Here is a 14,827-nt window from a genome sequence, read left to right as displayed (position 1 = left end):
GTCCCAGGGCTCATGAGTTCTTACTACGACATCAGGTGCTCTAGGTAATGCATTACACAGTGCTCATAAGGGGAACATCATGGATGCCATGAACACTTCTGTGGCAATCTTCTAGGCCTGTTCCTAGCCCTTTCTGTTGTTGCTGTAAGTGGCAGGTGAGCTTGAATGGGAAAGGAATGGTACTTTGGCAGAGGTATATCAACAGACAAGCACATTCTGCACTGGGCCCAAATGTAAGACGAATTCAGCTCCAATTCAGAATGGGTTCAGGAAGGCCAAAATATATAAACTAATATTCTCTTTCCATTTTGAAATTTTGCACCATTATTAAAAACTGAATTTTGGGGGTTGAAATCAATATTCAAATCTACACAGAGACATTACATGTGTATATTTGCATTAAGTCCTAGGGAACTAGCTTTTTCCCAACAATAACTCCCTTAAATGTACAGCAGTGTTTAAATTTAGCTATTGGCGATCCCACTAGACAACAAGTTATTAAAACATCTGCCTTTCCATAAGCCGTTCTGTTCTCTGCCATTCCACATGTCCTTTTCTACTTCACCAGGCAAAAATTGCCCAATCTAAATTTCAGCTCAAGTGTTTGATGGCTTTCATGCTGAGCTCAAACTGTTAGTGCATCCCCGAGAGAATAGAATTGAAACAGGATTTAATCTGAAATAACAAAATAGAATAAAGGTTTTACATATAAATAAGTAATGTCTTGTACATTTTTATGCATATTTTTTTCTTTTCCAGATTTTTCATGGAGAAAGTTAAATGCTAAGATGCACAATAACCAGCACTCAAGAAAAAGTCCATGCTAATGCATCTATCACCTGCATGCCTATAAAAAATTATACTGCCATTCACCTTTCAAGTAACTGATACAGCTGCTACTATTGCTGAGTTATCTTTCACATTTACTGTCTGATCCTAAGCATACTACATGGAAGAGAATTCAATTAAAATTTGTGGAATGTACAGGATTCCCACAATGTCTGCCCTAGGGTCAAGCTGTTAGATTATAAATTTAAATAGAATTATTCTAACTAATCTGTTATGAAAACATTATTACAACAATACTACTGAAATATATTTTATTAGTATTATGTATTCAATCCTGTTTGGACTGCTGTGTGTAGGGTTGCCATTGAAAATGGTCCAGAAACTTTTCTGGGAGGCTGCTAACTAGAACTGCTAACTGAAACTGGGTGATATGGGCATATCATGCCAGTCCTTTGCCAACTTCACTAGTTCCCAATCTGTTTCCAGACCCAATTCAAGATGCTGGCTTTGTCCTTTAAGGTTCATGGTTTGGGCAAGAATATCTGAAGGACTGTCCCACTTCACAAGTACCTACTTGAATCTTACGCTCTTCTTTGGAAGCCCTTTTCTGGGTGATCTTGCCAAGTGAGGTGTGGCCAGGCAAAAATCTTTTCCCCAAGCCTTTGAATCTATCTTAGCTTTAAGTAGTTTTTACTTTCTGCAACTTGTGGTTTTATGCAGAATTATTATTTTATTGTTATTTGTTTTATTTCTATTGAATTTCAAATTGTTTTATTTTGTGTTATGAACCAACATGAGAACTCTGTTATAAGGTGTCCTAATAATAATAATAATAATAATAATAATAATAACAACAACAACAACAACAACAACAACAACAACAACATTCAAGTGTGACTCAGTAGAGATATCTGTTGTTACACATACTGCAGATATATTTCTGTCATCGGTTAAACATTCCCCAAGCATAGTTTTCACCTGCTTAGCAATTTAATAAAGTTATACATTATATTAGTTGTAACAAGGACTTCCAAAATTCATGGGTATAGAGAGGTACTTGGAATTGATCCTTCAAGATGAAAACTTACCATTTCTTAGTGACCACTTGATTTTTTTAAAAAATTAATGTAATAGACATGTTAATTTCTCCCAAGAACCCTTAAAACCAAAAGAAACCAAGTGACATAGATTCTAAATGCTGTGTGAATTTAACAAGCATCCACATAATAGCAGATACAAGACTGATATATTGTTAGTTTGATCATTTCACCTTTAGTCTAACAGATGACATGTTCACAGCCACCTTAACTCCTGGTAATCCTTTCCTAGGTAAACACCGATATTTCTTTGTCCAAAAGCTGAAATGAAATGCAGGGGCTCTAAGACAGGTGCAATAGCTACAGAAGGAATTTTACTATCACCAGCAGAATTAGACATTTCTACAACTGTATTTCTATATTTGATATATAACTTTGTGCATCAGTTTCCAACCCCAAGGATGTTGAGGAGACATAAATGTCCACAGGTTCAGGTCTCCATCTAAGAAAGGAAAATTCTGCAGTCAAGGTATCACAAGCATCAAAGAAAAATCACTTGTTCAACAAGAGTAAAGCTTCAGGTCCCACGACATTTGAGCCTTGGCGAAACAATCAAGAGTTATGCAATCTACTAATTTAAAGGGGGCTCTTTAAGGTGATTTTATCAAGTCCAATCAAATTGATTTACTTAAAATCATTAGTAATCAAAAACATAGAAAAGGATGGATACTATACCTATATCAGCTGGGTTTTCAGTGCATTGTACCATATTTTAAAAAACAAATCTATACCTAATTATTTAAAAGTCAGGGCAAACGTGGCTAACATACACCTGTATTTATCCCTGTCGAACAACAGCTTTCTTCATTACTGTGTTAAAGGAGGGGGGAGTTCCAGCATTATAAGGCTCAAAATTCTAGTGCTTATAAAATGACACCTGATTAGCTAATAACATGAGTTTGGCATCTATGATCGACCGATAATGTCTACAGTTGTGCAAAATGTCAAAGCAATCTGATAAAAATTGCCACAGGTACAGCAAGTTAAAAAGCACTGAAAGTTGACACATTTGTACTTTTTACTCCAAGTTGTGGCTGAGCATATCATATATTTCCTTCCAATTTTGGTGAAAACTACTGATGTACTTTATTCAAGTTTGTCAAAGAGGTGTGCCTTTCATTAGTTTGGTAAAGTTTAAAGCGCCAATTCAAAAATTATTAAGGTTTTTAAGGAAAACCTGTGGCAGCAACTGCTGGGGAAATTATTCCGGCCGTGCTCAGTTTCACACTGAATCTAGAATGCTGCCAGTACTCCAGTGTTCTAAGAGGAATTCCAGGATTCCTGACAACATTCTGACAGTGGGGAAGGGGGAAGTGGAGACTGTCAACCGAAATAAGAGTGAAGTAATTTTGAAGGCTGAGGGAATCACTCTCACTGATCCTAAACACCTCTCTCTTGTTTTTAATATAATACAGCCCAGATACATTCAATAGTGGCATTCTTCCAATAAAAGCCAGATATCCAAGACATTGCATTCTGGGAAACTGAACATGGTTGCTGCCCAGCACTGAAGGAAGCTGAGCAACTGCTGTGGGGATACCAGCTGTGGGGCATGCACAGCCAGCACTGGGACATTGACATCATCATCATCAATTTATTTCTTACCCGCCTCTCCCTCTGGATCGAGGAGGGGAACAACATTTAATACAAAACTACCATATAAATCAACTGCATAAAACTGATTAAAACTTATAAAACCAATACAATATAATAATCAGACATTGTGGATTATGGTTAAAGTGTAGCTGCTGTTTGAGAATAGATTCAATGAAGGACAGGAGAAAGAATTGCACTGAATTCCACATGTGGATGTCCCATGTTATAAGGGTGTTTTACATGACATCATCATTATTATTATTATATCCCACCTTTTTTCCTCCAAGGAACCCAAGGCGGTGAACATAATCCTTCTCCTCTCCATTTTATCCTCACAACAACAACCCTGTGAGGTAGATTGTGCTGAGAGTCTGTGACTGGCCCAAAGTCACCCAGTGGGTTTCCGTAACCAAGTGGGAACTAGGACCTGGATCTCCCAACTCCCAGTCCTCCCAACACTGACTTTAAAGAGTATAATATAGCTAGAGACTATAATGGTTCATGGGATGAGAGGTTTGTTCTTGTTTGCTTACCACTGTTAGATCGCTATTGCAAAAAGATTTCATTGAAATCACTTGGACTTCATGACAATTGATAGTGGCTTTACCACTCAGAAAAGCATCTTGTAGGGTGTGATCCATGTGTGTGCATGTGACAAGAATCATGCTGGCAATTAATCAGTTGCCAGTTTGAAACCTGCTGTGCTAGCAAGAATGACCACTAGTGCAACAGGAAGATAGTGCTTAATAGCGCCACACTAGCCAAAACTACCGCTTCCACAATGGAAGTTGTCAACATCTACATGGAACTGCTGCGGGGGAGTCATCAAGAGGTTTGGGCTGAAATGTCATCAGTATGTGAGTGGTACTCAGCTCTACCTCTCGTTTCCATCTGCACATCATGGGTAGGCTGTGGAACTCTTGATCCAGCATCTGGAGGCTCTTTTGGGATTGATGAAGGTGAACAAGCTGAAACTTAAGACAAGACAGAGGCACTGTGGGTTGGGAAACCAACTACTTTGGATAGAAGTTTACAACTGGTCTTAGATAGGCTTGCACTCCCCCTAAAATACCAGGTGTGCAGTCTAGGAGTCCTCCTGGACTCTTAGCAAATTGGGGAAGCCCTCATGGCCACTGTTTCCAGGAGTGTGTTTTTCAGGCTTAGGCTGGTATGACAGCTGCAACCCTGTGTGGAGAGGACAGATCTTCCCTCAGTCATCCAAGCACTAGTGATGGCCAGGCTGGACTATGGTAAAGCGCTGTATGTGGGGCTGCCTTTGGAGACTGTTTAGAAACTTCAGCTAGTCCAAGTTGCAGCTGCCCGCGTATTGGTGGAGATGAGGCGATTTGATCATGTAGTGCTCATACTGCGCCAGCTGCACTAGCTACCAGTTCATTTCTGAGCTCAATTTAAAGTGCTGTTTTTGTCTTTTAAAGCCTTAAATGATTTGGGATGAAGTAACTTGAAGGACCGCCTTCACCCATATCAGCTTGCCAGCACTTTAAGATCACAAAGGGTCTGAGAGCAGTTATGTGAGTGATCACATGTGAGATGGCCTTCTCTGCAGTGGCCCCACACCTTTGGAACAAGATGCTATCACTGGTCTGCCATGCTCCAACACCGCAAGCTTTTAAGGTCTTGAAAACATATTAATTTACTTTGGCCTTCTCTTGATATGCTTGCTGTTGCTGCTGCAGCTGGGTTTATTGTTGTCTTTTGTTGTTGTTTTTATTTCTATGTTATTGTGTTTATGTTTTTATCGCTTCAAATATTTTAACTGTTTTTAATGATTTTTTTATTGCTGTAAGCCGCTTGGGAAGACTTCTGCCCTGAAAGACGGGCAAGAAATATTTTAAATAAATAAATAAATAATACAGCCCCCTTCTGCATACTACGCTGACTAGACCCAGTCTAGAAGTAATAATTTCAGCTAGTTCCAGTTGTTTTAGCTTTCTGTTACAATAGCAGTCATTTTGTCAGTCATTGGATACTGTCCATAGCTGTAAGGCCCATTCTGCCATGCCCGGCGAAGCCTGGGCGTGGGGAGGGATTTGTGGGCGGAGCATGAAAGAGACGGGGCCACCCTCGATGACACATGCTTGTGTCACCAGGGATGGGAGGGGTTTAGTCCAATATAAGGACGTGTCATACCCCTCCCAAGCCCTCTGGGGGGGGAGCGACTAAGCAAGTGGCTTGCCGCCCCCTGTGGCAGGTAGGGAAGGGCATCCAGAGGGAATATAATGGTGAGCTTCCAAGGCACTGTTACAGTGAGGGGTGACTCCCGAGGGCTCCCAGTGTTGAGCCATGTGGCCAGGCTGGGGGATAAGGACCACCTTTGAGGCCAACCTCTCTCACCCACCTTGAGCCTTTGGCATGGGTTGGGGGTGACAGGGGAAGGTCTCCCTACCCCACATTGGGGAAGGACAGCAGGGCGGCGAGACAGATTGCCACCCGCTGGACCAGGAAAGCTCGCCCCCTTCGCTTAGTAAGGCCTGACGCAGGCCTGGCTGGATGCCCTGTGGAACACCCCTTTGCAGATCTTGAATAAAAGTGGCCCAGTTTAATTCCAATACTTGTGTCGTCTCTTTATTTCTTGCGTCCGTCCCACAATTTATTTTTCCTTGTTCCTTTGTGTTGAGTCAGAGGATAATTATCATACAAAGAATCAAGCTACATTTTAGTTAATATACCATACAAACATGAATGTTGGTTTACTCAGAAGTAAGTTTCCCTGAGTTCAGTAGGACTTCCTCTCAGGCAGGTGTGCATTGGACTGCAACCTTAGAGGGGGGAAATGTGTGTGTGTGTGTGTGTGTGTGTGTGTGTGTGTGTGTGTGTGTGTGTGTGTATTTTACTGCCCTATATTGCAAGTTCTCAGATCAACAAAATGCTTGTAATAATAACAAATGTAATCCCCTTAATATAAGCATTTTTTCCAGATTTTGTCACCTAACCTACTGGATAGTTCCCCCCTTTTAATTAATATCCTGTGGATTCTCTACTTGTTTGAAGCAAAATAAAACCCTCACAAACTTCCAATTATGTTCAATTTTATACTTGTTTGATTATAATGCTATTGTCTGTAATTTTTAAGGTTCTCTTTTTTCCCTTTCGAATCTTCAAAGTGCATGATTCATGCCTAGAAAACAGGTTATTTTGTATTTCCCAGCACTTGGCTTTTTTTCATCCCTGCCAGTTATAACCTGATAACCCGGTTTCATACTGTGCTTTAGCACAACAATATAGTCATCAAACTAAAGCAACACAGTAAGTGGTCACATTAGCCATCATTTTGCTTGATCACTTGGGAGAGATTAAATTTATTCATTTTCAGAACAGATAATGAAATATTTAGAACATGGTAACGTAAATGGGGGCTGCATTTTCATGCTTTTGCTGTGCTTGTTGTAAAAACAGTTGTATTAGATGCTAGGCATGTGCAAACCCTGCCAAGACGTTTGCAGCCTTTCAGCAGGCCTTTTGGTGCATTTGCATTTGGTTTATCTACGGTGAAAGCCATTCAATTTTATTGAACTGTAATTCTGGCAATTTACAATATTTACATGCTGTGGTTAGATTGAGAATCACTCCTTAATTCAAATTCCAATCTAAATTTACTTCATAGTAATTAGGACTTTGTTACTGACACTGGGGGCCTATTGATTTAATGAAAAACGTAACCTTACTGTAAGTGCTTAATTAGTTGCTTCAGTAGAGTCTGTGCTGTCCCAAATTATGGACCTGAGAGGTGCTAATTTAAATTGCACCACATAAAGTTCACAACTATTTTTAACCCAGAATGTAACAATTGAATATACTTCAATATAGAAAAGAAAAATGCAATTACTGCCAAGTCCACTATTACCATGACTGGCTGGTGTATAATTCCATGCCATTCCACTGCAGCCACTTCTTTGCTCCTGAGAAATCCTACTAACACATGGTGACAGTAAGCAGACTTTGTGATTCAGAGAAAACAGAAATTCCACATTGAATCTCAACACTGCACATGATTGTACAATTTATCACTATGAGTCAGCAGCAATGCCATTGTGATGCGATGCCCACATCACATACTTAATTTCATTGCAGAAGTGGAAGGCGAAATAACGAGACGAGACAACAATGTTGGATTTAAAATAGGGCCACATTTATTAAGTTGAGCATAATGGGTGATGGAGGCCTAAACGGGCATCCTAACTAGGCCACTCATAGGCCGTATAGGGATGGAGAGAGCCCATCGTATCCAGATGGGTGGTGCATGAAAGTCACCACCCATCCCGATTCCCCTTTTGGGGTAGGGAGACCTTCCGATGTCACTCCCACTCATGTTGCAAAACTTTAAGTGAGTAAGGTTGGCCTCAAAGGTAACCCTTATCCCATCATCTGGTGTTGCAGGACTCCCAGATGTGAGCCTCAGATGTTACCAATCACCTCAATGGTGCCTAAAAAGGGCTCATCAAACCTAAGTACCTCAGCTATGGATTTGGTATGCCTTGAATGAGACCCACATCAGGGTCTCTCACTACAAGAACTGGATCTTCACAGGGTTGTGTGTATAGTGATCAGGCAACTGAATGGGCATCAATATATGAGTAGATATTTCCAAGGAAGCCAGCTAAGTCAGAGATGAATATGGCTATGCATATCTAGCAAGCCCAAGTTCATCAAGGCACTCCAATTCCCACTTCAAAACTCTCTCCAGTTTGGGCCCATAATAGGTTACAAGCTTTCTCTTCACACAGAAATCCATGTGTATTTTTCAAAATGCATGCATTTTTGTGCATTTTTCAATTGTATACATTTTTCTCTCATTGGCTAAATCATCATTTTTCAAATATATGCAACCTTCGTGCACATTTTCCAAATGTACACATTTTCCAAATTTATCTTTGTTGTTGTTGTTGCCCACATTCCATTGCAAACTCAGAGATGTGTAAGTTTCTGACAGCAAAATGCATTTGAGTCCACGTTCAATTCTGGAAGCTGTAAATTGGATTAATTCTGGATAAAAACAAACTGAATCCAATTTCTTCCTCATCCCTAGAGATTAATTCTTAGCAAGACAAACAAGCTAAATCCAGACAAGCTGAAGGTGGGCTGAGGAGGACTAGGCACCAGGAACACCAGAGAGGAAGAACAGAGAGAGAGAGAGAGGGAGAGAGAGCAAAGCCAAGGAGTCTGGCATGAACAGATGGGAATGAAATGAGGTACTGAGTTTACAAGGGCTCATGTCCTGCTTATGGGCTTCCCATAGGCGTCTGAGTATCTGCTGTGGAAAGAGAATGCTGGACTAGATGTGCCTTTGGTCTGATCCAGCAGGTTTTGTCTTACTATTTTAGGTGCTTAAGCTATGCACAGAAGATGTTTCAGTGCACAATATGCTGACAGCATATTCAATATGCTGACTGTTGTTAATCTAGTTTTTTGCTGAGTGTGCGGGGCGGATTGTACGGGAGATGGCAATCCCGCAGATAACCTGGACCCAAACCATGTAGGACTTTAAAGGTAATAACCAACACTTTATACTTCGCCCGGAAACTAATTGGCAGCCAGTGTAATTATTTTAAAACTGGTGTAATATCGTCACCCCTAGGTGTACTGATGACCAACCTGGCTGCCATGTTTTGAACTAGTTGAAGTTTCTGGTCTAGGCACAAAAGTAGCCCTATGTAGAGTGCATTGCAGAAGTCAAGCCTTGAGTTACCAGCATATGCACTACCATCTTCCAGCTCTAGGAAGGGCCACAGCTGGCATATCAGCCAAAGCTGATAGTAGGCACTCCTGACCGTTGCATCTATCTGAGCTGTCATTTGGAGCCACGGATCCAGGAAAACCCTCAAGCTGCCGACGCAGTCTTTCAGGGGGAGTGTAACCCCATCCAGAACTGGTTGACACACCTCCAAACCCAGGTTGGGCCCTTTGACAGTAAGCACCTCCATCTTGTCTGGATTCAGCTTCAGTTTGTTTTTCCTCATCCAGCCCATTACTGCCTCCAAGCATTTATTCAGAGCAGACACATTATCCTTAGCTGACGCTGTTGTCGAAGGCATAGAGAAGTATATTTGGATGTCATTGGCATACTGATAGCACCCTGCCCCATGCCTCCGGATGATCTCTCCCAGTTATGTTCTTCCTATTTATGAATTAAATGTGCATTTTGGTAAGTTCTTCTCAAAATTTGAACCAAATAAGATTCTCACCCATCCCTAATGTAAACTGACAGCAGCTCTATTCAGGTGTTCTGCATCTGAAGAGAGCAAACATCTGAAGAGATGGAGTGCTCCAGCCTCACCCTACCTTTTTATGTGTTTCTGTCAACCTGTACTCATGGAGGGCAGCAGTCTGAAGATGGGAACCTCCTGAATTCATGGAGGCTGTCCATGCAATCCAGAATGCTGGAAACTCTGCATTCTGGCTGCCCTAGAGAACTTCCATGGATACAGAAGGCTCTCCTCTTCAGACTTTCTCCGCTGTGGCACCCCGGTTGTGGAATGAGCTCCCCAGAGAGGTCCGCCTGGCGCCTACACTACTCCTTTCATCGCCAGCTGAAGACCATTTTATTCACTCAGTATTTTAACACTTAATTTTAACTTAAATTTAAATTTTACTGTTTTAACTCTGTATTTTAATTTTATATCAATTTTGCTGCGTGCTTTTATCCTGGTTGTGCTTTTTATACTGTATTACGTATTTGTGCTTTTAACCTGTTGGTTGTTTTATCATGGTTTTAATTTTTGTGAACCTCCCAGAGAGCTTCGGCTATTGGGCGGTATAAAAATGTAATAAATAAATAAAAATAAATAAATAATAATAGACTATCACCCTCTACAAGTACAGAGTGACAGGAATATGTGACGAGAAGGCTGAAGAGCTCCCTCTTTTCACATGTTTGCTCTATTTGAGTACAACATGCCTGAATAGGGCTAGAGAAGCCTGCCCCAACCTGGTTCTTTCCAGATATTTTGGATTATAATTCCCAGTATTCTTGATCATTGGCAATGCTGTCTGGGGCTGATTGAAAAACAGCTGGAGAGCAAGTTGGTATAGGTTGTGTTAAAGAAAAAGAGACAATCTTTTCCTAATTCAGTTGATAGAATTGAGGAGACATCTCACATAAAATAGATTGCACTACAGAACTGTACAGTCAGCCAATGTTCTCAGTCTTAGGAAGTCTGCAACATGACCAGAAATGGAAATGTCTTGATCTAATCTGCCATTGAGAAATGTCAGCCACATGAGTCGAACATCCTCAACATTCTATACTAATTGCCAATTAAGACAGAAGTCCTCCACAGGTACAGGTTATTCTTCCTTCCATTTACCAAGAGTTTTCCTTTTTTAAAGGTGTGATCCTATACATGTTTAGAAAAAGAAACGGCCTGGAATTCCAGCCTCCCCATCTGGATTTGTGCCTGAAAGGCCAAGGAAAAGTGTGCATGCATAGAACATAAGTTGTAAGCAAGCACAATTTGTGAAATTGCACTACATCATCACTGATCCGGGGGACACACCTGTTAAGGCATTAGCCTCAACTTGCAATTTCCTGATTGTTTGGCGTTTGTGTCAACATAAGACAGATTTCACTCTGATATTTTAAAAGGGCAAAAATTTTGATCATTGATTTATTATTATTTTGGTTGAATTTTTAAACACAGAAATTAATTTCCCTTGTTTTCTTCTAATTTGAATCACATATAAATATGCAACTTAAATAGCTTTTTTACCTTCCCCCCCTCCTTAACTGCCTTTATACTCTTATCCACACCATTTTAAACAAAATATGGGCAAGCATTTTGCTTTAGAAGCTAGAGCTAATCATATTTCTACATAGGTTTTCTATGCAAAATTCACTGAAGCAAAGCATTCTGTATATAGAGTATGCGTTAATGTACTGGAAAATTGTTCTAGTTTTCATTGTTTTCCCCGTGTGTCTATAAGAAACAGAAAGGTTTTTATGTAGACAAATATAAACATCTGTATTTTGTGCATACTTTGAACATTTCTAATTACAATTTAATATTTCCCACTTACAAAACATGGCATGCACCAATTCCAGTAAATAACTACCTAAACTGCATTTCATTTTGAACTGCATTTCAACATATACTTTGTAAGGTAGGTCAATAATACAACCATAACATGACAGAGACAATTTTAGAACAGTACTGCTCCAAGCAAAGAATCTTTCAAAGAAAGACACATTAGACATGCTTTGAATAAATCCAATTTATATCACAGTTAAGAATAAATCTATTTACACATAATATAATCATGGCATACAAGATATAGTATCTTTTGCTATATCTTGTACCCCATTCTATCAAGTGCAGAAGATGGTAACCTGAAGCATTCAAAACTGAAAATCCATGTCGCTAGTGTTTGAGACATGGGGTTCTGGTGACCCCATTTCATAGTGGCTCTCCATAAAAGTAGTGATCATGGAATCTAAGCCTGTTTGGGAAATCAATCTAATTGAAGGCTTTTGAGCAATGTTAAGCAGGAGGTATTCATTTCACAGGATCTGACCACTTTTGAGGGGTTCTGCTGTTTCCCAACACAGAAATTCTGTAAATTAGTGAGAGAGCGAGATGGTTTTCAAAATCCCAGAATGTTCACCGTGTTGCCCTTCAGATTACCTTATCTATCCAGTTAGGGGATGTAATTATGTGCAGAGTTACAGAGGGAATTATGATGACATCCATTTCTTTTTCTTCCTTTTAGCCACTCTGCCATATCAGTGCTTACAATTTCCAGCCATGGCAGGACAGCCCCTTGAAACTGAATGTGGGCATTACTGCAGTAATCATGGTTACCAAGCATATGCTTGCAGTAGTAGTAGTGACAACAGAGGTGATGCTCATCATCCATGTAGTTCACCCCTGCCTTGTCATTCAGATCCCCAAACCCGAACTGCTCCTTGATCCATCAATGTGATTTAAATCATAGACTATAGCTGTATTATTATGCTGATTACAGTTTATATTGTTTCCCACCCTGTTATATTGATCCTGGATTTCTGGGGGAACATAGGAGAGCATCTGGGGGAACATAGGATTGTTCGGCTTCTGGGCTCCAAGATCGGAACCAGGGCTCTGACCTCAGAGCCCAGAAACCACATTTTCCATCCTCTCCCCCTTGCAGCCAGCATGATTCTTGGAAATGGAGACTGGAAGCAGGAAATGGGGGCATTCCCAGGGCCAGGGAGGAGACTGAGGTGGCAGGCATACAATGCTTACTATGGCTGGCCCAACCTCCTTTCCTCCCCTTTTGAAGCATCCTGATAGACAGACAAAATCACTTGTCTAGCAGAAATACAGGACAGCTGGAGAGCGGAGGTGAAGATTGCCTCCACACTCCAGCTACCCTGCATTGGATGATCAGCATCCTTCATTCAGAGGCTGCCAACTATCTTCATACAATTGTGCCCCAAGTCACTTCAAGACTCCTTTTTGAGGTGGGAAGCAATGCATTAATAATAATAATAATAATAATAATAATAATAATAATAATAATAATAATAATAATTTGAAGCATTATTCACCAGTTCTATTTGTTGAGACTATTTCAGATCCTGTTCTCCAGCCATTACATCTTGGTTTTCATTATTTTGTATTTGTGAACTTTCGGAGACACTATATGACTAATCTTGATGGCTGGTCTTGGAGGCTAGTCTTTCAGCATTCAGGGTGTGGCTGTTAAGAGTTTCTATTGCTACTGAGGTTTTACCTTTCTGATTGACCTGTGAGTAACCATGGCAAGTATATAATGTATCAGTATATTTTGCTTAAAAAGAAGAAACAACTCAGGGGTGGTTTTGAAAGTATAAAACTTTCTTATTAGTCATTTTCCATGAAATTATAATAGTCGCCAAATAAAAGAGTAAACAGAGTTAGAGGTAAACAAAGACTATATATATGTATGTATATATATATATATATATATATATATATATATATATATAGTGTTCTAGCGATACCCATTGCTGTGCTAGACAAAAATGACAAAATATTGCACTGTGAAGAGAAATATTTAACGTGCTCTCCATTCTCCCTAAACTGAAAAGTGTAATAAAGTGGAGAGAATTTGGAATGTTTCTTTTGTACCTTTTGTACAAATGACCAGCAAAAGAGTTTGTCTTTGATTGAAATACTAGATACTAGATATCATTGTTTGAGTTTCAATCTTAATTTTATTATTTATTGTCTTCACTGAAGATTGCTTTCACACAGCTTCGATTTTCAGTAATAAAAGCAAACATAATAATTGGCAGGTATAGCAGCATAGATCAATCTTCTAATCTTTGTCCTTGTCAAATAGGTGCCAGTTTTACAGGTTAAAAATGTGATTAAGGTCATGGACTACTTTCAAATCCAAAATATTTCAAATGAAAGATATGTGGAAGGATTGGTATGAAAGGCAATGAATAAATGAATCAGATTTTTATTCTGTTGTGAGATTTTATATATTTTAATAGACTCCAAACACATCAATTAGCTACAATTTAAGTTTTATTTGTTCCTCTGAACTACCAACTCAATCACAGCTTTTAAAACACAGCTAAAAACTTTTCTTTTCCCTATAGCTTTTAAACTTTGAGTTTGTTCTGACTCTATACTGTTAGCTTCACCCTTCCCGGTGCCTGTTTACACTTCCCTGTGCCTGTTTGCATTCTCTTTCCCTTCTTATTGTTTACTACAACTTTACTAGATTGTAAGCCTATGCGGCAGGGTCTTGCTATTTACTGTGTTATCTGTACAGCACCATGTACATCGATGGTACTATATAAATAAATAATAATAATAATAAATAGTGCATAAATTATATGGAAGAAAGAAAATCATGATGGGCTTTAATGTCTAACCAAGATAAGTTCAAGAAGTATGGAAAGTTTTATATGCTTGTAAGTCTGATCTTAGTGGTTCACTTCATAAATAACTATACTCTTTCCTGAAAGATTAATTTATAGCCTGCCATTTGTGGCACTATAGTTAATCTTGCATTGCAGTTTTTATTGTAAAGCACACTTTTCTCAAGTATATAGCTTACTTGTAAACATTCACTCTAGTTTGCTAGATATTTTATCTAGAATTATCCTTTCAAGAAGTACATTATTTGATATATATTTTTAGTGTATTTCAGAGTATTTCAGGGTATGGTTGGCTAGTTGGGCCATGTTTTGAGTTGTAGCACAGACAGTAAAACAAAGCTAAAGCATTGAACTAATCTACACCAAGCAGAATATTGCACTATGGAAGTGGTATTTAAAAGGCAGCAGCCACACCAAACAGGATATAGCAGTATGAAAGCAGTATATGCTATGTGTCAATGAGCTCCAACACTTG

The sequence above is a fragment of the Elgaria multicarinata genome, chromosome 10 (assembly GCF_023053635.1).
Source record: "Elgaria multicarinata webbii isolate HBS135686 ecotype San Diego chromosome 10, rElgMul1.1.pri, whole genome shotgun sequence".
Taxonomy (NCBI): domain Eukaryota; kingdom Metazoa; phylum Chordata; class Lepidosauria; order Squamata; family Anguidae; genus Elgaria; species Elgaria multicarinata.
The sequence above is the reverse complement of the archived record's forward strand: the minus strand, read 5'-3'. Positions refer to the sequence as shown.